Source organism: Pristiophorus japonicus, chromosome 15, assembly GCF_044704955.1.
Source record: "Pristiophorus japonicus isolate sPriJap1 chromosome 15, sPriJap1.hap1, whole genome shotgun sequence".
Taxonomy (NCBI): domain Eukaryota; kingdom Metazoa; phylum Chordata; class Chondrichthyes; family Pristiophoridae; genus Pristiophorus; species Pristiophorus japonicus.
This window is the reverse complement of record NC_091991.1, coordinates 76,044,395-76,068,915: the sequence shown is the minus strand read 5'-3', so window position 1 is coordinate 76,068,915 and position 24,521 is coordinate 76,044,395.

Genomic DNA, 24,521 nt, shown 5'->3' with positions numbered 1-24,521 from the left:
CCCAACTCCCAGTGTGAGGGGACAGGGCCCAACTCCCAGTGTGAGGGGACAGGGCCCAACTCCCAGTGTGAGGGGCAGGGCACAACTCCCAGTGTGAGGGGACAGGGCCCAAGTCCCAGTGTGAGGACATAAGGCCCAAATCCCAGTGTTAGGGGACAGAGCCCAACTCCCAGTGTGAGGGGCAGGGCACAACTCCCTGTGTGAGGGGACAGGGACCAACTCCCAGTGTTACGGTACAGGGCCCAACTCCCAGTGTGAGGGGCAGGGCCCAACTCCCAGTGTGAGGGGCAGGGCGCAACTCCCAGTGTGAGGGGCAGGGCCCAACTCCCAGTGTGAGGGGGCAGGGCCCAACTCCCAGTATGAGGGAACAGGGCCCAACTCCCAGTATGAGGGGACAGGGCCCAACTCCCAGTGTGAGGGGACAGGGCCCAACTCCCATTGTGTGGGGACAGGGCCCAACTCCCAGTGTGAGGACACAAGGCCCAACTCCCAGTGTGAGGGGACAGGGCCCAACTCCCAGTGTGAGGACACAGGGTCCAACTCCCAGTGTGAGGGGACAGGGCCCAACTTCCAGTGTGAGGGGCAGGGCCCTACTCCCAGTGTGAAGGGACAGGGCCCAACTCCCAGTGTGAGGGGACAGGGCCCAACTCCCAGTGTGAGAGGACAGCGCCCAACTCCCAGTGTGAGAGGACAGGGCCCAACTCCTAGTGTGAGGGGACAGGGCCCACCTCCCAGTGTGAGGAGCAGGGCCCAACTACCAGTGTGAGGGGACAGGGCTCAACTCCCAGTGCGAGGGGACAGGGCCCAACTCCCAGTGTGAGGGGACAGGGCCCAACTCCCAGTGTGAGGGGACAGAGCCCAACTCCCAGTTTGAGGGGCAGGGCCCAACTCCCAGTGTGAGGGGAAATGGCCCAACTCCCAATGTGAGGGGCAGGGCCCAACTCCCAGTGTGAGGGGACAGAGCCCAACTCCCAGTGTACGGGGCAGGGCCCAACTCCCAGTGTGAGGGGACAGGGCCCAACTCCCAGTGCGAGGGGACGGGGCCCAACTCCCATTGCGAGGGGACAGGGCCCAACTCCAATGTGAGGGGACAGGGCCCAACTCCCAGTGTGAGGGACAGGGCCCAACTCCCAGTGTGAGTGGACAGGGTCCAACTCCCAGTGTTAGGGGACAGAGCCCAACTACCAGTGTGAGGGGCAGGGCCCAACTCCCAGTGTGAGGGACAGGGCCCAACTCCCAGTTTGAGGGGCAGGGCCCAACTCCCAGTTTGAGCGGCAGGGCCCAACTCCCAGTGTGAGGGGGCAGGGCCCAACTCCCAGTGTGAGGGGCAGGGCCCAACTCCCAGTGTGAGGGGACAGGGCCCAACTCCCAGTGTGAGGAGACAGGGCCCAACTCCCAGTGTGAGGGGAAATGGCCCAACTCCCAATGTGAGGGGCAGGGCCCAACTCCCAGTGTGAGGGGACAGAGGCCCAACTCCCAGTGTGAGGGGACAGAGCCCAACTCCCAGTGTACGGGGCAGGGCCCAACTCCCAGTGTGAGGGGACAGGGCCCAACTCCCAGTGCGAGGGGACGGGGCCCAACTCCCATTGCGAGGGGACAGGGCCCAACTCCAATGTGAGGGGACAGGGCCCAACTCCCAGTGTGAGGGACAGGGCCCAACTCCCAGTGTGAGTGGACAGGGTCCAACTCCCAGTGTTAGGGGACAGAGCCCAACTACCAGTGTGAGGGGCAGGGCCCAACTCCCAGTGTGAGGGACAGGGCCCAAATCCCAGTATGAGGGGACAGGGCCCAACTCCCAGTGTGAGGGGACAGGGCCCAACTCCCAGTGTGAGGGGACAGGGCCCAACTCCCAGTATTAGTGGACAGATCCCAACTCCCAGTTTGAGGGGCAGGGCCCAACTCCCAGTGTGAGGGGCAGGGCCCAATTCCCAGTGTGAGGGGACAGGGCCCAACTCCCAGTGTGAGTGGACAGGACCCAACTCCCAGTGTGAGGGGACAGGGCCCAACTCCCAGTGTGAGGAGACAGGCCCAACTCCCATTGTGAGGGGACAGGGCCCAACTCCCAGTGTGAGGGGACAGGGCCCAACTCCCAGTGTGAGGAGAAAGGGCCCAACTCCCAGTGTGAGGGGACAGGGCCCAACTCCCAGTGTGAGGGGACAGAGCCCAACTCCCAGTGTGAGGGGACAGGGCCCAACTCCCAGTGTGAGGGGACAGGGCTCAACTCCCAGTGTGAGGGGCAGGGCCCAACTCCCAGTGTGAGGGGACAGGGCCCAAGTCCCAGTGTGAGGACATAAGGCCCAACTCCCAGTGTTAGGGGACAGAGCCCAACTCCCAGTGTGAGGGGCAGGGCCCAACTCCCTGTGTGAGGGGACAGGGCCCAACTCCCAGTGTTAGGGTGCAGGGCCCAACTCCCAGTGTGAGGGGCAGGGCCCAACTCCCACTGTGAGGGGCAGGGCCCAACTCCCAGTGTGAGGGGGCAGGGCCCAACTCCCAGTATGAGGGGACAGGGCCCAACTCCCAGTATGAGGGGACAGGGCCCAACTCCCAGTGTGAGGGGACAGGGCCCAACTCCCAGTGTGAGGGGACAGGGCCCAACTCCCAGTGTGAGGGGACAGGGCCCAACTCCCAGTGCGAGGGGACGGGGCCCAACTCCCATTGCGAGGGGACAGGGCCCAACTCCAATGTGAGGGGACAGGGCCCAACTCCCAGTGTGAGGGACAGGGCCCAACTCCCAGTGTGAGTGGACAGGGTCCAACTCCCAGTGTTAGGGGACAGAGCCCAACTACCAGTGTGAGGGGCAGGGCCCAACTCCCAGTGTGAGGGACAGGGCCCAAATCCCAGTATGAGGGGACAGGGCCCAACTCCCAGTGTGAGGGGACAGGGCCCAACTCCCAGTGTGAGGGGACAGGGCCCAACTCCCAGTATTAGTGGACAGATCCCAACTCCCAGTTTGAGGGGCAGGGCCCAACTCCCAGTGTGAGGGGCAGGGCCCAATTCCCAGTGTGAGGGGACAGGGCCCAACTCCCAGTGTGAGTGGACAGGACCCAACTCCCAGTGTGAGGGGACAGGGCCCAACTCCCAGTGTGAGGAGACAGGCCCAACTCCCATTGTGAGGGGACAGAGCCCAACTCCTAGTGTGAGGGGACAGGGCCCACCTCCCAGTGTGAGGAGCAGGGCCCAACTCCCAGTGTGAGGGGACAGTTCCCAACTCCCAGTGTGAGGGGACAGGGCCCAACTCCCAGTGTGAGGGGACAGGGCCCAACTCCCAGTGTGAGGGGACAGAGCCCAACTCCCAGTGTGAGGGGCAGGGCCCAACTCCCAGTTTGAGGGGACAGGGCCCAACTCCCAGTGTGAGGGGACAGGGCCCAACTCCCAGTGTGAGGACCCAGGGTCCAACTCCCAGTGTGAGGGGACAGGGCTCAACTTCCAGTGTGAGGGGCAGGTCCCAACTCCCAGTGTGAGGGGACAGGGCCCAACTCCCAGTGTGAGGGGACAGGGCCCAGCTCCCAGTGTGAGAGGACAGGGCCCAACTTCCAGTGTGAGAGGACAGGGCCCAACTCCCAGTGTGAGGGGACAGGGCCCAACACCCATTGTGAGGGGCAGGGCCCAACTCCCAGTGTGAGGGGAAAGGGCCAAACTCCCAGTGTGAGGGGACAGGGCCCAACTCCCAGTGTGAGGGGACAGAGCCCAACTCCCAGTGTGAGGGGACAGGGCCCAACTCCCAGTGTGAGGGGACAGGGCCCAACTCCCAGTGTGAGGGGCAGGGCACAACTCCCAGTGTGAGGGGACAGGGCCCAAGTCCCAGTGTGAGGACATAAGGCCCAAATCCCAGTGTTAGGGGACAGAGCCCAACTCCCAGTGTGAGGGGCAGGGCACAACTCCCTGTGTGAGGGGACAGGGACCAACTCCCAGTGTTACGGTACAGGGCCCAACTCCCAGTGTGAGGGGCAGGGCCCAACTCCCAGTGTGAGGGGCAGGGCGCAACTCCCAGTGTGAGGGGCAGGGCCCAACTCCCAGTGTGAGGGGGCAGGGCCCAACTCCCAGTATGAGGGAACAGGGCCCAACTCCCAGTATGAGGGGACAGGGCCCAACTCCCAGTGTGAGGGGACAGGGCCCAACTCCCATTGTGTGGGGACAGGGCCCAACTCCCAGTGTGAGGACACAAGGCCCAACTCCCAGTGTGAGGGGACAGGGCCCAACTCCCAGTGTGAGGACACAGGGTCCAACTCCCAGTGTGAGGGGACAGGGCCCAACTTCCAGTGTGAGGGGCAGGGCCCTACTCCCAGTGTGAAGGGACAGGGCCCAACTCCCAGTGTGAGGGGACAGGGCCCAACTCCCAGTGTGAGAGGACAGCGCCCAACTCCCAGTGTGAGAGGACAGGGCCCAACTCCTAGTGTGAGGGGACAGGGCCCACCTCCCAGTGTGAGGAGCAGGGCCCAACTACCAGTGTGAGGGGACAGGGCTCAACTCCCAGTGCGAGGGGACAGGGCCCAACTCCCAGTGTGAGGGGACAGGGCCCAACTCCCAGTGTGAGGGGACAGAGCCCAACTCCCAGTTTGAGGGGCAGGGCCCAACTCCCAGTGTGAGGGGAAATGGCCCAACTCCCAATGTGAGGGGCAGGGCCCAACTCCCAGTGTGAGGGGACAGAGCCCAACTCCCAGTGTACGGGGCAGGGCCCAACTCCCAGTGTGAGGGGACAGGGCCCAACTCCCAGTGCGAGGGGACGGGGCCCAACTCCCATTGCGAGGGGACAGGGCCCAACTCCAATGTGAGGGGACAGGGCCCAACTCCCAGTGTGAGGGACAGGGCCCAACTCCCAGTGTGAGTGGACAGGGTCCAACTCCCAGTGTTAGGGGACAGAGCCCAACTACCAGTGTGAGGGGCAGGGCCCAACTCCCAGTGTGAGGGACAGGGCCCAACTCCCAGTTTGAGGGGCAGGGCCCAACTCCCAGTTTGAGCGGCAGGGCCCAACTCCCAGTGTGAGGGGGCAGGGCCCAACTCCCAGTGTGAGGGGCAGGGCCCAACTCCCAGTGTGAGGGGACAGGGCCCAACTCCCAGTGTGAGGAGACAGGGCCCAACTCCCAGTGTGAGGGGAAATGGCCCAACTCCCAATGTGAGGGGCAGGGCCCAACTCCCAGTGTGAGGGGACAGAGGCCCAACTCCCAGTGTGAGGGGACAGAGCCCAACTCCCAGTGTACGGGGCAGGGCCCAACTCCCAGTGTGAGGGGACAGGGCCCAACTCCCAGTGCGAGGGGACGGGGCCCAACTCCCATTGCGAGGGGACAGGGCCCAACTCCAATGTGAGGGGACAGGGCCCAACTCCCAGTGTGAGGGACAGGGCCCAACTCCCAGTGTGAGTGGACAGGGTCCAACTCCCAGTGTTAGGGGACAGAGCCCAACTACCAGTGTGAGGGGCAGGGCCCAACTCCCAGTGTGAGGGACAGGGCCCAAATCCCAGTATGAGGGGACAGGGCCCAACTCCCAGTGTGAGGGGACAGGGCCCAACTCCCAGTGTGAGGGGACAGGGCCCAACTCCCAGTATTAGTGGACAGATCCCAACTCCCAGTTTGAGGGGCAGGGCCCAACTCCCAGTGTGAGGGGCAGGGCCCAATTCCCAGTGTGAGGGGACAGGGCCCAACTCCCAGTGTGAGTGGACAGGACCCAACTCCCAGTGTGAGGGGACAGGGCCCAACTCCCAGTGTGAGGAGACAGGCCCAACTCCCATTGTGAGGGGACAGGGCCCAACTCCCAGTGTGAGGGGACAGGGCCCAACTCCCAGTGTGAGGAGAAAGGGCCCAACTCCCAGTGTGAGGGGACAGGGCCCAACTCCCAGTGTGAGGGGACAGAGCCCAACTCCCAGTGTGAGGGGACAGGGCCCAACTCCCAGTGTGAGGGGACAGGGCTCAACTCCCAGTGTGAGGGGCAGGGCCCAACTCCCAGTGTGAGGGGACAGGGCCCAAGTCCCAGTGTGAGGACATAAGGCCCAACTCCCAGTGTTAGGGGACAGAGCCCAACTCCCAGTGTGAGGGGCAGGGCCCAACTCCCTGTGTGAGGGGACAGGGCCCAACTCCCAGTGTTAGGGTGCAGGGCCCAACTCCCAGTGTGAGGGGCAGGGCCCAACTCCCACTGTGAGGGGCAGGGCCCAACTCCCAGTGTGAGGGGGCAGGGCCCAACTCCCAGTATGAGGGGACAGGGCCCAACTCCCAGTATGAGGGGACAGGGCCCAACTCCCAGTGTGAGGGGACAGGGCCCAACTCCCAGTGTGAGGGGACAGGGCCCAACTCCCATTGTGAGGGGACAGGGCCCAACTCCCAGTGTGAGGACACAAGGCCCAACTCCCAGTGTGAGGGGACAGGGCCCAACTCCCAGTATGAGGGGACAGGGCCCAACTTCCAGTGTGAGGGGCAGGGCCCAACTCCCAGTGTGAGGGGACAGGGCCCAACTCCCAGTGTGAGGGGACAGGGCCCAACTCCCAGTGTGAGAGGACAGCGCCCAACTCCCAGTGTGAGAGGACAGGGCCCAACTCCTAGTGTGAGGGGACAGGGCCCACCTCCCAGTGTGAGGAGCAGGGCCCAACTCCCAGTGTGAGGGGACAGGGCCCAACTCCCAGTGTGAGGGGACAGAGCCCAACTCCCAGTGTGAGGGGCAGGGCCCAACTCCCAGTTTGAGGGGCAGGGCCCAACTCCCAGTGTGAGGGGGCAGGGCCCAACTCCCAGTGTGAGGGGCAGGGCCCAACTCCCAGTGTGAGGGGACAGGGCCCAACTCCCAGTGTGAGGAGACAGGGCACAAACTCCCAGTGTGAGGGGACATGGCCCAACTCCCAGTGTGAGGGGACAGGGCCCAACTCCCATTGTGAGGGGACAGGGCCCAACTCCCAGTGTGAGGACACAAGGCCCAACTCCCAGTGTGAGGGGACAGGGCCCAACTCCCAGTGTGAGGGGCAGGGCCCAACTCCCAGTGTGAGGGGACAGGGCCCAAGTCCCAGTGTGAGGACATAAGGCCCAACTCCCAGTGTTAGGGGACAGAGCCCAACTCCCAGTGTGAGGGGCAGGGCCCAACTCCCTGTGTGAGGGGACAGGGCCCAACTCCCAGTGTTAGGGTACAGGGCCCAACTCCCAGTGTGAGGGGCAGGGACCAACTCCCACTGTGAGGGGCAGGGCCCAACTCCCAGTGTGAGGGGGCAGGGCCCAACTCCCAGTATGAGGGGACAGGGCCCAACTCCCAGTATGAGGGGACAGGGCCCAACTCCCAGTGTGAGGGGACAGGGCCCAACTCCCAGTGTGAGGGGACAGGGCCCAACTCCCATTGTGAGGGGACAGGGCCCAACTCCCATTGTGAGGGGACAGGGCCCAACTCCCAGTGTGAGGACACAAGGCCCAACTCCCAGTGTGAGGGGACAGGGCCCAACTCCCAGTATGAGGGGACAGGGCCCAACTTCCAGTGTGAGGGGCAGGGCCCAACTCCCAGTGTGAGGGGACAGGGCCCAACTCCCAGTGTGAGGGGACAGGGCCCAACTCCCAGTGTGAGAGGACAGCGCCCAACTCCCAGTGTGAGAGGACAGGGCCCAACTCCTAGTGTGAGGGGACAGGGCCCATCTCCCAGTGTGAGGAGCAGGGCCCAACTCCCAGTGTGAGGGGACAGTTCCCAACTCCCAGTGTGAGGGGACAGGGCCCAACTCCCAGTGTGAGGGGACAGGGCCCAACTCCCAGTGTGAGGGGACAGAGCCCAACTCCCAGTGTGAGGGGCAGGGCCCAACTCCCAGTTTGAGGGGCAGGGCCCAACTCCCAGTGTGAGGGGGCAGGGCCCAACTCCCAGTGTGAGGGGCAGGGCCCAACTCCCAGTGTGAGGGGACAGGGCCCAACTCCCAGTGTGAGGAGACAGGGCACAAACTCCCAGTGTGAGGGGACATGGCCCAACTCCCAGTGTGAGGGGCAGGGCCCAACTCACAGTGTGAGGGGACAGAGGCCCAACTCCCAGTGTGAGGGGACAGAGCCCTACTCCCAGTGTACGGGGCAGGGCCCAATTCCCAGTGTGAGGGGACAGGGCCCAACTCCCAGTGCGAGGGGACGGGGCCCAACTCCCAGTGCGAGGGGACAGGGCCCAACTCCCAGTGTGAGGGGACAGGGCCCAACTCCCAGTGTGAGGGGACAGGGCCCAACTCCCAGTGTGAGGGGACAGGGCCTAACTCCCAGTTTGAGGGGACAGGGCCCAACTGCCAGTGTGAGGGCATGGGGCCCAACTGCCAGTGTGAGGGGATGGGGCCCGACTCCCAGTGTGAGGGGACGGGGCCCGACTCCCAGTGTGAGGGGACGGGGCCCAACTCCCAGTGTGAGGGGACGGGGCCCAACTCCCAGTGTGATGGGACGGGGCCCAACTCCCAGTGTTAGGGGACAGAGCCCAACTACCAGTGTGAGGGGCAGGGCCCAACTCCCAGTGTGAGGGGCAGGGCCCAACTCCCAGTGTGAGGGGACAGGGCCCAACTCCCAGTGTGAGAGGACAGGGCCCAACTCCCAGTGTGAGAGGACAGGGCCCAACTCCCAGTGTGAGGGGACAGGGCCAAACTCCCAGTGTGAGGGGCAGGGCCGAACTCCCAGTGAAGGGGAAAGGGCCCAACTCCCAGTGTGAGGGGACAGAGCCCAACTCCCAGTGTGAGGGGATAGAGCCCAACTCCCAGTGTGAGGGGACAGGGCCCAACTCCCAGTGTGAGGGGACAGGGCCGAACTCCCAGTGTGAGGGGCAGGGCCCAACTCCCAGTGTGAGGGGACAGGGCCCAACTCCCAGTATGAGGGGACAGGGCCCAACTCCCAGTGTGAGGGGACAGGGCCCAACTCCCAGTGTGAGGGGACAGGGCCCAACTCCCATTGTGAGGGGACAGGGCCCAACTCCCAGTGTGAGGACACAAGGCCCAACTCCCAGTGTGAGGGGATGGGGCCCGACTCCCAGTGTGAGGGGACGGGGCCCGACTCCCAGTGTGAGGGGACGGGGCCCAACTCCCAGTGTGAGGGGACGGGGCCCAACTCCCAGTGTGATGGGACGGGGCCCAACTCCCAGTGTTAGGGGACAGAGCCCAACTACCAGTGTGAGGGGCAGGGCCCAACTCCCAGTGTGAGGGGCAGGGCCCAACTCCCAGTGTGAGGGGACAGGGCCCAACTCCCAGTGTGAGAGGACAGGGCCCAACTCCCAGTGTGAGAGGACAGGGCCCAACTCACAGTGTGAGGGGACAGGGCCAAACTCCCAGTGTGAGGGGCAGGGCCGAACTCCCAGTGAAGGGGAAAGGGCCCAACTCCCAGTGTGAGGGGACAGAGCCCAACTCCCAGTGTGAGGGGATAGAGCCCAACTCCCAGTGTGAGGGGACAGGGCCCAACTCCCAGTGTGAGGGGACAGGGCCCAACTCCCAGTGTGAGGGGCAGGGCCCAACTCCCAGTGTGAGGGGACAGGGCCCAACTCCCAGTATGAGGGGACAGGGCCCAACTCCCAGTGTGAGGGGACAGGGCCCAACTCCCAGTGTGAGGGGACAGGGCCCAACTCCCATTGTGAGGGGACAGGGCCCAACTCCCAGTGTGAGGACACAAGGCCCAACTCCCAGTGTGAGGGGACAGGGCCCAACTCCCAGTGTGAGGGGACAGGGTCCAACTCCCAGTGTGAGGGTACAGGGCCCAACTTCCAGTGTGAGGGGCAGGGCCCAACTCCCAGTGTGAGGGGACAGGGCCCAACTCCCAGTGTGAGGGGACAGGGCCCAACTCCCAGTGTGAGAGGACAGCGCCCAACTCCCAGTGTGAGGGGACAGGGCCCAACTCCCAGTGTTAGGGTACAGGGCCCAACTCCCAGTGTGAGGGGAAGGGCCCAACTCCCAGTGTGAGGGGAAGGGCCCAACTCCCAGTGTGAGGGGACAGGGCCCAACTCCCAGTGTGAGGGGACAGGGCCCAACTCCCAGTATGAGGGGACAGGGCCCAACTCCCAGTGTGAGGGGACAGGGCCCAACTCCCAGTGTGAGGGGACAGGGCCCAACTCCCATTGTGAGGGGACAGGGCCCAACTCCCAGTGTGAGGACACAAGGCCCAACTCCCAGTGTGAGGGGACAGGGCCCAACTCCCAGTGTGAGGATACAGGGTCCAACTCCCAGTGTGAGGGGACAGGGCCCAACTTCCAGTGTGAGGGGCAGGGCCCAACTCCCAGTGTGAGGGGACAGGGCCCAACTCCCAGTGTGAGGGGACAGGGCCCAACTCCCAGTGTGAGAGGACAGCGCCCAACTCCCAGTGTGAGAGGACAGGGCCCAACTCCTAGTGTGAGGGGACAGGGCCCAACTCCCAGTGTGAGGAGCAGGGCCCAACTCCCAGTGTGAGGGGATAGGGCCCAACTCCCAGTGTGAGGGGACAGGGCCCAACTCCGAGTTTATAGGGGACAGGGCCCAACTCCGAGTGTGAGGGGACAGGGCCCAACTCCCTGTGTGAGGGGACAGAGCCCAACTCCCAGTGTGAGGGGCAGGGCCCAACTCCCAGTGTGAGGGGCAGGGCCCAACTCCCAGTGTGAGGGGACAGAGCCCAACTCCCAGTGTGAGGGGCAGGGCCCAACTCCCAGTGTGAGGGGACAGGGCCCAACTCCCAGTGTGAGGGGACAGGGCCCAACTCCCAGTGTGAGGGGACAGGGGCCAACTTGCAGTGTGAGGGGACAGGGCCCAACTCCCAGCGTTAGGGGACAGAGCCCAACTCCCAGTGTGAGGGGACAGGGCCCAACTCCCAGTGTGAGGGGCAGGGCCCAACTCCCAGTGTGAGGGGACAGGGCCCAACTCCCAGTGTGAGGGGCAGGGCCCAACTCCCAGTGTGAGGGGACAGGGCCCAACTCCCAGTGTGAGGGGACAGGGCCCAACTACCAGTGTGAGGGGACAGGGCCCAACTCCCAGTGTGAGGGGTCAGGGCCCAACTCCCAGTGTGATGGGCAGTGCCCGACTCCCAGTGTGAGGGGACAGGGCCCAACTCCCAGTGTGAGGGGCAGGGCCCAACTCCCAGTGTGAGGGGACAGGGCCCAACTCCCAGTGTGAGGACACAAGGCCCAACTCACAGTGTGAGGGGACAGGGCCCAACACCCAGTGTGAGAGGCAGGGCCCAACTCCCATTGTGAGGGGACAGGGCCCAACTCCCAGTTTGAGGTGACAGAGCCCAACTCCCAGTGAGAGGGGCAGGGCCCAACTCCTAGTGTGGGGGGACAGAGCCCAACTCCAAGTGTGAGGGGCAGGGCCCAATTCCCAGTGTGAGGGGACAGGGCCCAACTCCCAGTGTGAGGGGACAGGGCCCAACTCCCAGTGTGAGGGGACAGGGCCCAACTCCCAGTGTGAGGGGACAGGGCCCAACACCCAGTGTAAGGGGACAGGGCCCAACTCCCAGTGTGAGGGGACAGGGCCCAACTCCCAGTGTGAGGGGACAGGGTCCAACTCCCAGTGTGAGGGGACAGGGCCCAACTCCCAGTGTGAGGGGACAGGGCCCAACTCCCAGTGTGAGGGGACAGGGCCCAACTCCCAGTGTGAGGGGACAGGGCCCAACTCCCAGTGTGAGGGGACAGGGCCCAACTCCCAGTGTGAGGACACAAGGCCCAACACCCAGTGTGAGGGGACAGGGCACAACTCCCAGCGTGAGGACCCAGGGTCCAACTCCCAGTGTGAGGGGACAGGGCTCAACTTCCAGTGTGAGGGGCAGGTCCCAACTCCCAGTGTGAGGGGACAGATCCCAACTCCCAGTGTGAGGGGACAGGGCCCAACTCCCAGTGTGAGAGGACAGGGCCCAACTCCCAGTGTGAGGGGACAGGGCCCAACTCCCAGTGTGAGGGGACAGGGCCCAACTCCCAGTGTGAGGGGACAGGGCCCAACTCCCAGTGTGAGGACCCAGGGTCCAACTCCCAGTGTTAGGGTACAGGGCCCAACTCCCAGTGTGAGGGGAAGGGCCCAACTCCCAGTGTGAGGGGAAGGGCCCAACTCCCAGTGTGAGGGGACAGGGCCCAACTCCCAGTGTGAGGGGACAGGGCCCAACTCCCAGTATGAGGGGACAGGGCCCAACTCCCAGTGTGAGGGGACAGGGCCCAACTCCCAGTGTGAGGGGACAGGGCCCAACTCCCATTGTGAGGGGACAGGGCCCAACTCCCAGTGTGAGGACACAAGGCCCAACTCCCAGTGTGAGGGGACAGGGCCCAACTCCCAGTGTCAGGACACAGGGTCCAACTCCCAGTGTGAGGGGACAGGGCCCAACTTCCAGTGTGAGGGGCAGGGCCCAACTCCCAGTGTGAGGGGACAGGGCCCAACTCCCAGTGTGAGGGGACAGGGCCCAACATCCAGTGTGAGAGGACAGCGCCCAACTCCCAGTGTGAGAGGACAGGGCCCTTCTCCTAGTGTGAGGGGACAGGGCCCAACTCCCAGTGTGAGGAGCAGGGCCCAACTCCCAGTGTGAGGGGACAGGGCCCAACTCCCAGTGTGAGGGGACAGGGCCCAACTCCGAGTGTGAGGGGACAGGGCCCAACTCCCTGTGTGAGGGGACAGAGCCCAACACCCAGTTTGAGGGGCAGGGCCCAACTCCCAGTGTGAGGGGCAGGGCCCAACTCCCAGTGTGAGGGGACAGAGCCCAACTCCCAGTGTGAGGGGCAGGGCCCAACTCCCAGTGTGAGGGGACAGGGCCCAAATCCCAGTGTGAGGGGACAGGGCCCAACTCCCAGTGTGAGGGGACAGGGGCCAACTCCCAGTGTGAGGGGACAGGGCCCAACTCCCAGCGTTAGGGGACAGAGCCCAACTCCCAGTGTGAGGGGACAGGGCCCAACTCCCAGTGTGAGGGGCAGGGCCCAACTCCCAGTGTGAGGGGACAGGGCCCAACTCCCAGTGTGAGGGGCAGGGCCCAACTCCCAGTGTGAGGGGACAGGGCCCAACTCCCAGTGTGAGGGGACAGGGCCCAACTACCAGTGTGAGGGGACAGGGCCCAACTCCCAGTGTGAGGGGTCAGGGCCCAACTCCCAGTGTGATGGGCAGTGCCCGACTCCCAGTGTGAGGGGACAGGGCCCAACTCCCAGTGTGAGGGGCAGGGCCCAACTCCCAGTGTGAGGGGACAGGGCCCAACTCCCAGTGTGTGGACACAAGGCCCAACTCACAGTGTGAGGGGACAGGGCCCAACACGCAGTGTGAGAGGCAGGGCCCAACTCCCATTGTGAGGGGACAGGGCCCAACTCCCAGTTTGAGGTGACAGAGCCCAACTCCCAGTGAGAGGGGCAGGGCCCAACTCCTAGTGTGGGGGGACAGAGCCCAACTCCAAGTGTGAGGGGACAGGGCCCAACTCCCAGTGTGAGGGGCAGGGCCGAACTCCCAGTGAAGGGGAAAGGGCCCAACTCCCAGTGTGAGGGGACAGAGCCCAACTCCCAGTGTGAGGGGATAGAGCCCAACTCCCAGTGTGAGGGGACAGGGCCCAACTCCCAGTGTGAGGGGACAGGGCCCAACTCCCAGTGTGAGGGGCAGGGCCCAACTCCCAGTGTGAGGGGACAGGGCCCAACTCCCAGTATGAGGGGACAGGGCCCAACTCCCAGTGTGAGGGGACAGGGCCCAACTCCCAGTGTGAGGGGACAGGGCCCAACTCCCATTGTGAGGGGACAGGGCCCAACTCCCAGTGTGAGGACACAAGGCCCAACTCCCAGTGTGAGGGGATGGGGCCCGACTCCCAGTGTGAGGGGACGGGGCCCGACTCCCAGTGTGAGGGGACGGGGCCCAACTCCCAGTGTGAGGGGACGGGGCCCAACTCCCAGTGTGATGGGACGGGGCCCAACTCCCAGTGTTAGGGGACAGAGCCCAACTACCAGTGTGAGGGGCAGGGCCCAACTCCCAGTGTGAGGGGCAGGGCCCAACTCCCAGTGTGAGGGGACAGGGCCCAACTCCCAGTGTGAGAGGACAGGGCCCAACTCCCAGTGTGAGAGGACAGGGCCCAACTCACAGTGTGAGGGGACAGGGCCAAACTCCCAGTGTGAGGGGCAGGGCCGAACTCCCAGTGAAGGGGAAAGGGCCCAACTCCCAGTGTGAGGGGACAGAGCCCAACTCCCAGTGTGAGGGGATAGAGCCCAACTCCCAGTGTGAGGGGACAGGGCCCAACTCCCAGTGTGAGGGGACAGGGCCCAACTCCCAGTGTGAGGGGCAGGGCCCAACTCCCAGTGTGAGGGGACAGGGCCCAACTCCCAGTATGAGGGGACAGGGCCCAACTCCCAGTGTGAGGGGACAGGGCCCAACTCCCAGTGTGAGGGGACAGGGCCCAACTCCCAGTGTGAGGGGACAGGGCCCAACTCCCAGTGTGAGGACACAAGGCCCAACTCCCAGTGTGAGGGGACAGGGCCCAACTCCCAGTGTGAGGGGACAGGGTCCAACTCCCAGTGTGAGGGTACAGGGCCCAACTTCCAGTGTGAGGGGCAGGGCCCAACTCCCAGTGTGAGGGGACAGGGCCCAACTCCCAGTGTGAGGGGACAGGGCCCAACTCCCAGTGTGAGAGGACAGCGCCCAACTCCCAGTGTGAGGGGACAGGGCCCAACTCCCAGTGTTAGGGTACAGGGCCCAACTCCCAGTGTGAGGGGAAGGGCCCAACTCCCAGTGTGAGGGGAAGGGCCCAACTCCCAGTGTGAGGGGACAGGGCCCAACTCCCAGTGTGAGGGGACAGGGCCTAACTCCCAGTATGAGGGGACAGGGCCCAACTCCCAGTGTGAGGGGACAGGGCCCAACTCCCAGTGTGAGGGGACAGGGCCCAACTCCCATTGTGAGGGGACAGGGCCCAACTCCCAGTGTGAGGACACAAGGCCCAACTCCCAGTGTGAGGGGACAGGGCCCAACTCCCAGTGTGAGGATACAGGGTCCAACTCCCAGTGTGAGGGGACAGGGCCCAACTTCCAGTGTGAGGGGCAGGGCCCAACTCCCAGTGTGAGGGGACAGGGCCCAACTCCCAGTGTGAGGGGACAGGGCCCAACTCCCAGTGTGAGAGGACAGCGCCCAACTCCCAGTGTGAGAGGACAGGGCCCAACTCCTAGTGTGAGGGGACAGGGCCCAACTCCCAGTGTGAGGAGCAGGGCCCAACTCCCAGTGTGAGGGGATAGGGCCCAACTCCCAGTGTGAGGGGACAGGGCCCAACTCCCAGTGTGAGGGGACAGGGCCCAACTCCGAGTGTGAGGGGACAGGGCCCAACTCCCTGTGTGAGGGGACAGAGCCCAACTCCCAGTGTGAGGGGCAGGGCCCAACTCCCAGTGTGAGGGGCAGGGCCCAACTCCCAGTGTGAGGGGACAGAGCCCAACTCCCAGTGTGAGGGGCAGGGCCCAACTCCCAGTGTGAGGGGACAGGGCCCAACTCCCAGTGTGAGGGGACAGGGCCCAACTCCCAGTGTGAGGGGACAGGGGCCAACTTGCAGTGTGAGGGGACAGGGCCCAACTCCCAGCGTTAGGGGACAGAGCCCAACTCCCAGTGTGAGGGGACAGAGCCCAACTCCCAGTGTGAGGGGCAGGGCCCAACTCCCAGTGTGAGGGGACAGGGCCCAACTCCCAGTGTGAGGGGCAGGGCCCAACTCCCAGTGTGAGGGGACAGGGCCCAACTCCCAGTGTGAGGGGACAGGGCCCAACTACCAGTGTGAGGGGACAGGGCCCAACTCCCAGTGTGAGGGGTCAGGGCCCAACTCCCAGTGTGATGGGCAGTGCCCGACTCCCAGTGTGAGGGGACAGGGCCCAACTCCCAGTGTGAGGGGCAGGGCCCAACTCCCAGTGTGAGGGGACAGGGCCCAACTCCCAGTGTGAGGACACAAGGCCCAACTCACAGTGTGAGGGGACAGGGCCCAACACCCAGTGTGAGAGGCAGGGCCCAACTCCCATTGTGAGGGGACAGGGCCCAACTCCCAGTTTGAGGTGACAGAGCCCAACTCCCAGTGAGAGGGGCAGGGCCCAACTCCTAGTGTGGGGGGACAGAGCCCAACTCCAAGTGTGAGGGGCAGGGCCCAATTCCCAGTGTGAGGGGACAGGGCCCAACTCCCAGTGTGAGGGGACAGGGCCCAACTCCCAGTGTGAGGGGACAGGGCCCAACTCCCAGTGTGAGGGGACAGGGCCCAACACCCAGTGTAAGGGGACAGGGCCCAACTCCCAGTGTGAGGGGACAGGGCCCAACTCCCAGTGTGAGGGGACAGGGTCCAACTCCCAGTGTGAGGGGACAGGGCCCAACTCCCAGTGTGAGGGGACAGGGCCCAACTCCCAGTGTGAGGGGACAGGGCCCAACTCCCAGTGTGAGGGGACAGGGCCCAACTCCCAGTGTGAGGGGACAGGGCCCAACTCCCAGTGTGAGGACACAAGGCCCAACACCCAGTGTGAGGGGACAGGGCACAACTCCCAGCGTGAGGACCCAGGGTCCAACTCCCAGTGTGAGGGGACAGGGCTCAACTTCCAGTGTGAGGGGCAGGTCCCAACTCCCAGTGTGAGGGGACAGATCCCAACTCCCAGTGTGAGGGGACAGGGCCCAACTCCCAGTGTGAGAGGACAGGGCCCAACTCCCAGTGTGAGGGGACAGGGCCCAACTCCCAGTGTGAGGGGACAGGGCCCAACTCCCAGTGTGAGGGGACAGGGCCCAACTCCCAGTGTGAGGACCCAGGGTCCAACTCCCAGTGTTAGGGTACAGGGCCCAACTCCCAGTGTGAGGGGAAGGGCCCAACTCCCAGTGTGAGGGGAAGGGCCCAACTCCCAGTGTGAGGGGACAGGGCCCAACTCCCAGTGTGAGGGGACAGGGCCCAACTCCCAGTATGAGGGGACAGGGCCCAACTCCCAGTGTGAGGGGACAGGGCCCAACTCCCAGTGTGAGGGGACAGGGCCCAACTCCCATTGTGAGGGGACAGGGCCCAACTCCCAGTGTGAGGACACAAGGCCCAACTCCCAGTGTGAGGGGACAGGGCCCAACTCCCAGTGTCAGGACACAGGGTCCAACTCCCAGTGTGAGGGGACAGGGCCCAACTTCCAGTGTGAGGGGCAGGGCCCAACTCCCAGTGTGAGGGGACAGGGCCCAACTCCCAGTGTGAGGGGACAGGGCCCAACATCCAGTGTGAGAGGACAGCGCCCAACTCCCAGTGTGAGAGGACAGGGCCCTTCTCCTAGTGTGAGGGGACAGGGCCCAACTCCCAGTGTGAGGAGCAGGGCCCAACTCCCAGTGTGAGGGGACAGGGCCCAACTCCCAGTGTGAGGGGACAGGGCCCAACTCCGAGTGTGAGGGGACAGGGCCCAACTCCCTGTGTGAGGGGACAGAGCCCAACACCCAGTTTGAGGGGCAGGGACCAACTCCCAGTGTGAGGGGCAGGGCCCAACTCCCAGTGTGAGGGGACAGAGCCCAACTCCCAGTGTGAGGGGCAGGGCCCAACTCCCAGTGTGAGGGGACAGGGCCCAAATCCCAGTGTGAGGGGACAGGGCCCAACTCCCAGTGTGAGGGGACAGGGGCCAACTCCCAGTGTGAGGGGACAGGGCCCAACTCCCAGCGTTAGGGGACAGAGCCCAACTCCCAGTGTGAGGGGACAGGGCCCAACTCCCAGTGTGAGGGGCAGGGCCCAACTCCCAGTGTGAGGGGACAGGGCCCAACTCCCAGTGTGAGGGGCAGGGCCCAACTCCCAGTGTGAGGGGACAGGGCCCAACTCCCAGTGTGAGGGGACAGGGCCCAACTACCAGTGTGAGGGGACAGGGCCCAACTCCCAGTGTGAGGGGTCAGGGCCCAACTCCCAGTGTGATGGGCAGTGCCCGACTCCCAGTGTGAGGGGACAGGGCCCAACTCCCAGTGTGAGGGGCAGGGCCCAACTCCCAGTGTGAGGGGACAGGGCCCAACTCCCAGTGTGTGGACACAAGGCCCAACTCACAGTGTGAGGGGACAGGGCCCAACACCCAGTGTGAGAGGCAGGGCCCAACTCCCATTGTGAGGGGACAGGGCCCAACTCCCAGTTTGAGGTGACAGAGCCCAACTCCCAGTGAGAGGGGCAGGGCCCAACTCCTAGTGTGGGGGGACAGAGCCCAACTCCAAGTGTGAGGGGCAGGGCCCAATTCCCAGTGTGAGGGGACAGGGCCCAACTCCCAGTGTGAGGGGACAGGGCCCAACTCCCAGTGTGAGGGGACAGGGCCCAACTCCCAGTGTGAGGGGACAGGGCCCAACACCCAGTGTAAGGGGACAGGGCCCAACTCCCAGGGTGAGGGGACAGGGCCCAACTCCCAGTGTGAGGGGACATGGTCCAACTCCCAGTGTGAGGGGACAGGGCACAACTCCCAGTGTGAGGGGACAGGGCGCAACTCCCAGTGTGAGGGGACAGGGCCCAACTCCCAGTGTGAGGGGACAGGGCCCAACTCCCATTGTGAGGGGACAGGGCCCAACTCCCAGTGTGAGGACACAAGGCCCAACTCCCAGTGTGAGGGGACAGGGCTCAACTTCCAGTGTGAGGGGACAGGGCCCAACTCCCAGTGTGAGGACCCAGGGTCCAACTCCCAGTGTTAGGGTACAGGGCCCAACTCCCAGTGTGAGGGGAAGGGCCCAACTCCCATTGTGAGGGGAAGGGCCCAACTCCCAGTGTGAGGGGACAGGGCCCAACTCCCAGTGTGAGGGGACAGGGCCCAACTCCCAGTGTGAGAGGACAGGGCCCAACTCCGAGTGTGAGGGGACAGGGCCCAACTCCCAGTGTGAGGAGCAGGGCCCAACTCCCAGTGTGAGGGGACAGGGCCCAACTCCCAGTGTGAGGGGACAGGGCCCAACTCCGAGTGTGAGGGGACAGGGCCCAACTCCCTGTGTGAGGGGACAGAGCCCAACTCCCAGTTTGAGGGGCAGGGCCCAACTCCCAGTGTGAGGGGCAGGGCCCAACTCCCAGTGTGAGGGGACAGAGCCCAACTGCCAGTGTGAGGGGCAGGGCCCAACTCCCAGTGTGAGGGGACAGGGCCCAACTCCCAGTGTGAGGGGACAGGGCCCAACTCCCAGTGTGAGGGGACAGGGGCCAACTCCCAGTGTGAGGGGACAGGGCCCAACTCCCAGCGTTAGGGGACAGAGCCCAACTCCCAGTGTGATGGGACAGTGCCCAACTCCCAGTGTGAGGGGCAGGGCCCAACTCCCAGTGTGAGGGGACAGGGCCCAACTCCCAGTGTGAGGGGCAGGGCCCAACTCCCAGTGTGAGGGGACAGGGCCCAACTCCCAGTGTGAGGGGATAGGGCCCAACTCCCAGTGTGAGGGGACAGGGCCCAACTCCCAGTGTGAGGGGTCAGGGCCCAACTCCCAGTGTGATGGGCAGTGCCCGACTCCCAGTGTGAGGGGACAGGGCCCAACTCCCAGTGTGAGGGGCAGGGCCCAACTCCCAGTGTGAGGGGACAGGGCCCAACTCACAGTGTGAGGGGACAGGGCCCAACTCCCAGTGTGAGGACACAAGGCCCAACTCACAGTGTGAGGGGACAGGGCCCAACACCCAGTGTGAGAGGCAGGGCCCAACTCCCATTGTGAGGGGACAGGGCCCAACTCCCAGTTTGAGGTGACAGAGCCCAACTCCCAGTGAGAGGGGCAGGGCCCAACTCCTAGTGTGGGGGGACAGAGCCCAACTCCAAGTGTGAGGGGCTGGGCCCAATTCCCAGTGTGAGGGGACAGGGCCCAACTCCCAGTGTGAGGGGACAGGGCCCAACTCCCAGTGTGAGGACATAAGGCCCAACTCCCAGTGTGAGAGGACAGGGCCCAACACCCAGTGTAAGGGGACAGGGCCCAACTCCCAGTGTGAGGGGACAGGGCCCAACTCCCAGTGTGAGGGGACAGGGTCCAACTCCCAGTGTGAGGGGACAGGGCCCAACTCCCAGTGTGAGGGGACAGGGCCCAACTCCCAGTGTGAGGGGACAGGGCCCAACTCCCAGTGTGAGGGGACTGGGCCCAACTCCCAGTGTGAGGGGACAGGGCCCAACTCCCAGTGTGAGGACACGAGGCCCAACTCCCAGTGCGAGGGGACAGGGCCCAACTCCCAGTGTGAGGACCCAGGGTCCAACTCCCAGTGTGAGGGGACAGGGCTCAACTTCCAGTGTGAGGGGCAGGTCCCAACTCCCAGTGTGAGGGGACAGATCCCAACTCCCAGTGTTAGGGTACAGGGCCCAACTCCCAGTGTGAGGGGCAGGGCCCAACTCCCACTGTGAGGGGCAGGGCCCAACTCCCAGTGTGAGGGGGCAGGGCCCAACTCCCAGTATGAGGGGACAGGGCCCAACTCCCAGTATGAGGGGACAGGGCCCAACTCCCAATGTGAGGGGACAGGGCCCAACTCCCAGTGTGAGGGGACAGGGCCCAACTCCCATTGTGAAGGGACAGGGTCCAACTCCCAGTGTGAGGACACAAGGCCCAACTCCCAGTGTGAGGGCACAGGGCCCAACTCCCAGTGTGAGGGGACAGGGCCCAACTTCCAGTGTGAAGGGCAGGGCCCAACTCCCAGTGTGAGGGGACAGGGCCCAACTCCCAGTGTGAGGGGACAGGGCCCAACTCCCAGTGTGAGAGGACAGCGCCCAACTCCCAGTGTGAGAGGACAGGGCCCAACTCCTAGTGTGAGGGGACAGGGCCCACCTCCCAGTGTGAGGAGCAGGGCCCAACTCCCAGTGTGAGGGGACAGTTCCCAACTCCCAGTGTCAGGGGACAGGGCCCAACTCCCAGTGTGAGGGGACAGGGCCCAACTCCCAGTGTGAGGGGACAGGGCCCAACTCCCAGTGTGAGGGGACAGAGCCCAACTCCCAGTGAGAGGGGCAGGGCCCAACTCCCAGTTTGAGGGGCAGGGCCCAACTCCCAGTGTGAGGGGGCAGGGCCCAACTCCCAGTGTGAGGGGCAGGGCCCAACTCCCAGTGTGAGGGGACAGGGCCCAACTCCCAGTGTGAGGAGACAGGGCCCAACTCCCAGTGTGAGGGGACATGGCCCAACTCCCAGTGTGAGGGGACAGAGGCCCAACTCCCAGTGTGAGGGGACAGAGCCCTACTCCCAGTGTGAGGGGCAGGGCCCAACTCCCAGTGTGAGGGGACAGGGCCCAACTCCCAGTGCGAGGGGACGGGGCCCAAATCCCAGTGCGAGGGGACAATGCCCAACTCCCAGTGTGAGGGGACAGGGCCCAACTCCCAGTGTGAGGGGACAGGGCCCAACTCCCAGTGTGAGGGGACGGGGCCTAACTCCCAATTTGAGGGGACAGGGCCCAACTGCCAGTGTGCGGGGATGGGGCCCAACTGCCAGTGTGAAGGGATGGGGCCCGACTCCCAGTGTGAGGGGACGGGGCCCGACTCCCAGTGTGAGGGGACGGGGCCCAACTCCCAGTGTGAGGGGACGGGGCCCAACTCCCAGTGTGAGGAGACGGGGCCCAACTCCCAGTGTGATGGGACGGGGCCCAAGTCCCAGTGTTAGGGGACAGAGCCCAACTACCAGTGTGAGGGGCAGGGCCCAACTCCCAGTGTGAGGGGCAGGGCCCAACTCCCAGTGTGAGGGGACAGGGCCCAACTCCCAATGTGAGAGGACAGGGCCCAAATCCCAGTGTGAGAGGACAGGGCCCAACTCCCAGTGTGAGGGGACAGGGCCCAACTCCCAGTGTGAGGGGCACGGCCCAACTCCCAGTGAAGGGGAAAGGGCCCAACTCCCAGTGTGAGGGGACAGGGCCCAACTCCCAGTGTGAGGGGATAGAGCCCAACTCCCAGTGTGATGGGACAGGGCTCAACTCCCAGTGTGAGGGGACAGGGCCCAACTCCCAGTGTGAGGGGCAGGGCCCAACTCCCAGTGTGAGGGGACAGGGCCCAACTCCCAGTGTTAGGGTGCAGGGCCCAACTCCCAGTGTGAGGGGAAGGGCCCAACTCCCAGTGTGAGGGGAAGGGCCCAACTCCCAGTCTGAGGGGACAGGGCCCAACTCCCAGTGTGAGGGGACAGGGCCCAACTCCCAGTATGAGGGGACAGGGCCCAACTCCCAGTGTGAGGGGACAGGGCCCAACTCCCAGTGTGAGGGGACAGGGCCCAACTCCCATTGTGAGGGGACAGGGCCCAACACCCAGTGTGAGGACACAAGGCCCAACTCCCAGTGTGAGGGGACAGGGCCCAACTCCCAGTGTGAGGACACAGGGTCCAACTCCCAGTGTGAGGGGGCAGGGCCCAACTTCCAGTGTGAGGGGCAGGGCCCAACTCCCAGTGTGAGGGGACAGGGCCCAACTCCCAGTGTGAGGGGACAGGGCCCAACTCCCAGTGTGAGAGGACAGCGCCCAACTCCCAGTGTGAGAGGACAGGGCCCAACTCCTAGTGTGAGGGGACAGGGCCCAACTCCCAGTGTGAGGAGCAGGGCCCAACTCCCAGTGTGAGGGGACCGGGCCCAACTCCCAGTGTGAGGGGACAGCGCCCAACTCCCAGTGTGAGAGGACAGGGCCCAACTCCTAGTGTGAGGGGACAGGGCCCAACTCCCAGTGTGAGGAGCAGGGCCCAACTCCCAGTGTGAGGGGACAGGGCCCAACTCCCAGTGTGAGGGGATAGAGCCCAACTCCCAGTGTGATGGGACAGGGCCCAACTCCCAGTGTGAGGGGACAGGGCCCAACTCCCAGTGTGAGGGGCAGGGCCCAACTCCCAGTGTGAGGGGACAGGGCCCAACTCCCAGTGTTAGGGTACAGGGCCCAACTCCCAGTGTGAGGGGAAGGGCCCAACTCCCAGTGTGAGGGGAAGGGCCCAACTCCCAGTGTGAGGGGACAGGGCCCAACTCCCAGTGTGAGGGGACAGGGCCCAACTCCCAGTATGAGGGGACAGGGCCCAACTCCCAGTGTGAGGGGACAGGGCCCAACTCCCAGTGTGAGGGGACAGGGCCCAACTCCCATTGTGAGGGGACAGGGCCCAACTCCCAGTTTGAGGTGACAGAGCCCAACTCCCAGTGAGAGGGGCAGGGCCCAACTCCTAGTGTGGGGGGACAGAGCCCAACTCCAAGTGTGAGGGGCAGGGCCCAATTCCCAGTGTGAGGGGACAGGGCCCAACTCCCAGTGTGAGGGGACAGGGCCCAACTCCCAGTGTGAGGGGACAGGGCCCAACTCCCAGTGTGAGGGGACAGGGCCCAACACGCAGTGTAAGGGGACAGGGCCCAACTCCCAGTGTGAGGGGACAGGGCCCAACTCCCAGTGTGAGTGGACAGGGTCCAACTCCCAGTGTGAGGGGACAGGGCCCAATTCCCAGTGTGAGGGGACAGGGCCCAACTCCCAGTGTGAGGGGACAGGGCCCAACTCCCAGTGTGAGGGGACAGGGCCCAACTCCCATTGTGAGGGGACAGGGCCCAACTCCCAGTGTGAGGACACAAGGCCCAACTCCCAGTGTGAGGGGACAGGGCACAACTCCCAGCGTGAGGACCCAGGGTCCAACTCCCAGTGTGAGGGGACAGGGCTCAACTTCCAGTGTGAGGGGCAGGTCCCAACTCCCAGTGTGAGGGGACAGATCCCAACTCCCAGTGTGAGGGGACAGGGCCCAACTCCCAGTGTGAGAGGACAGGGCCCAACTCCCAGTGTGAGGGGACAGGACCCAACTCCCAGTGTGAGGGGACAGGGCCCAACTCCCAGTGTGAGGGGACAGGGCCCAACTCCCAGTGTGAGGACCCAGGGTCCAACTCCCAGTGTTAGGGTACAGGGCCCAACTCCCAGTGTGAGGGGAAGGGCCCAACTCCCAGTGTGAGGGGAAGGGCCCAACTCCCAGTGTGAGGGGACAGGGCCCAACTCCCAGTGTGAGGGGACAGGGCCCAACTCCCAGTATGAGGGGACAGGGCCCAACTCCCAGTGTGAGGGGACAGGGCCCAACTCCCAGTGTGAGGGGACAGGGCCCAACTCCCATTGTGAGGGGACAGGGCCCAACTCCCAGTGTGAGGACACAAGGCCCAACTCCCAGTGTGAGGGGACAGGGCCCAACTCCCAGTGTGAGGACACAGGGTCCAACTCCCAGTGTGAGGGGACAGGGCCAAACTTCCAGTGTGAGGGGCAGGGCCCAACTCCCAGTGTGAGGGGACAGGGCCCAACTCCCAGTGTGAGGGGACAGGGCCCAACATCCAGTGTGAGAGGACAGCGCCCAACTCCCAGTGTGAGAGGACAGGGCCCAACTCCTAGTGTGAGGGGACAGGGCCCAACTCCCAGTGTGAGGAGCAGGGCCCAACTCCCAGTGTGAGGGGACAGGGCCCAACTCCCTGTGTGAGGGGACAGAGCCCAACTCCCAGTTTGAGGGGCAGGGCCCAACTCCCAGTGTGAGGGGCAGGGCCCAACTCCCAGTGTGAGGGGACAGAGCCCAACTCCCAGTGTGAGGGGCAGGGCCCAACTCCCAGTGTGAGGGGACAGGGCCCAACTCCCAGTGTGAGGGGACAGGGCCCAACTCCCAGTGTGAGGGGACAGGGGCCAACTCCCAGTGTGAGGGGACAGGGCCCAACTCCCAGCGTTAGGGGACAGAGCCCAACTCCCAGTGTGAGGGGACAGGGCCCAACTCCCAGTGTGAGGGGCAGGGCCCAACTCCCAGTGTGAGGGGACAGGGCCCAACTCCCAGTGTGAGG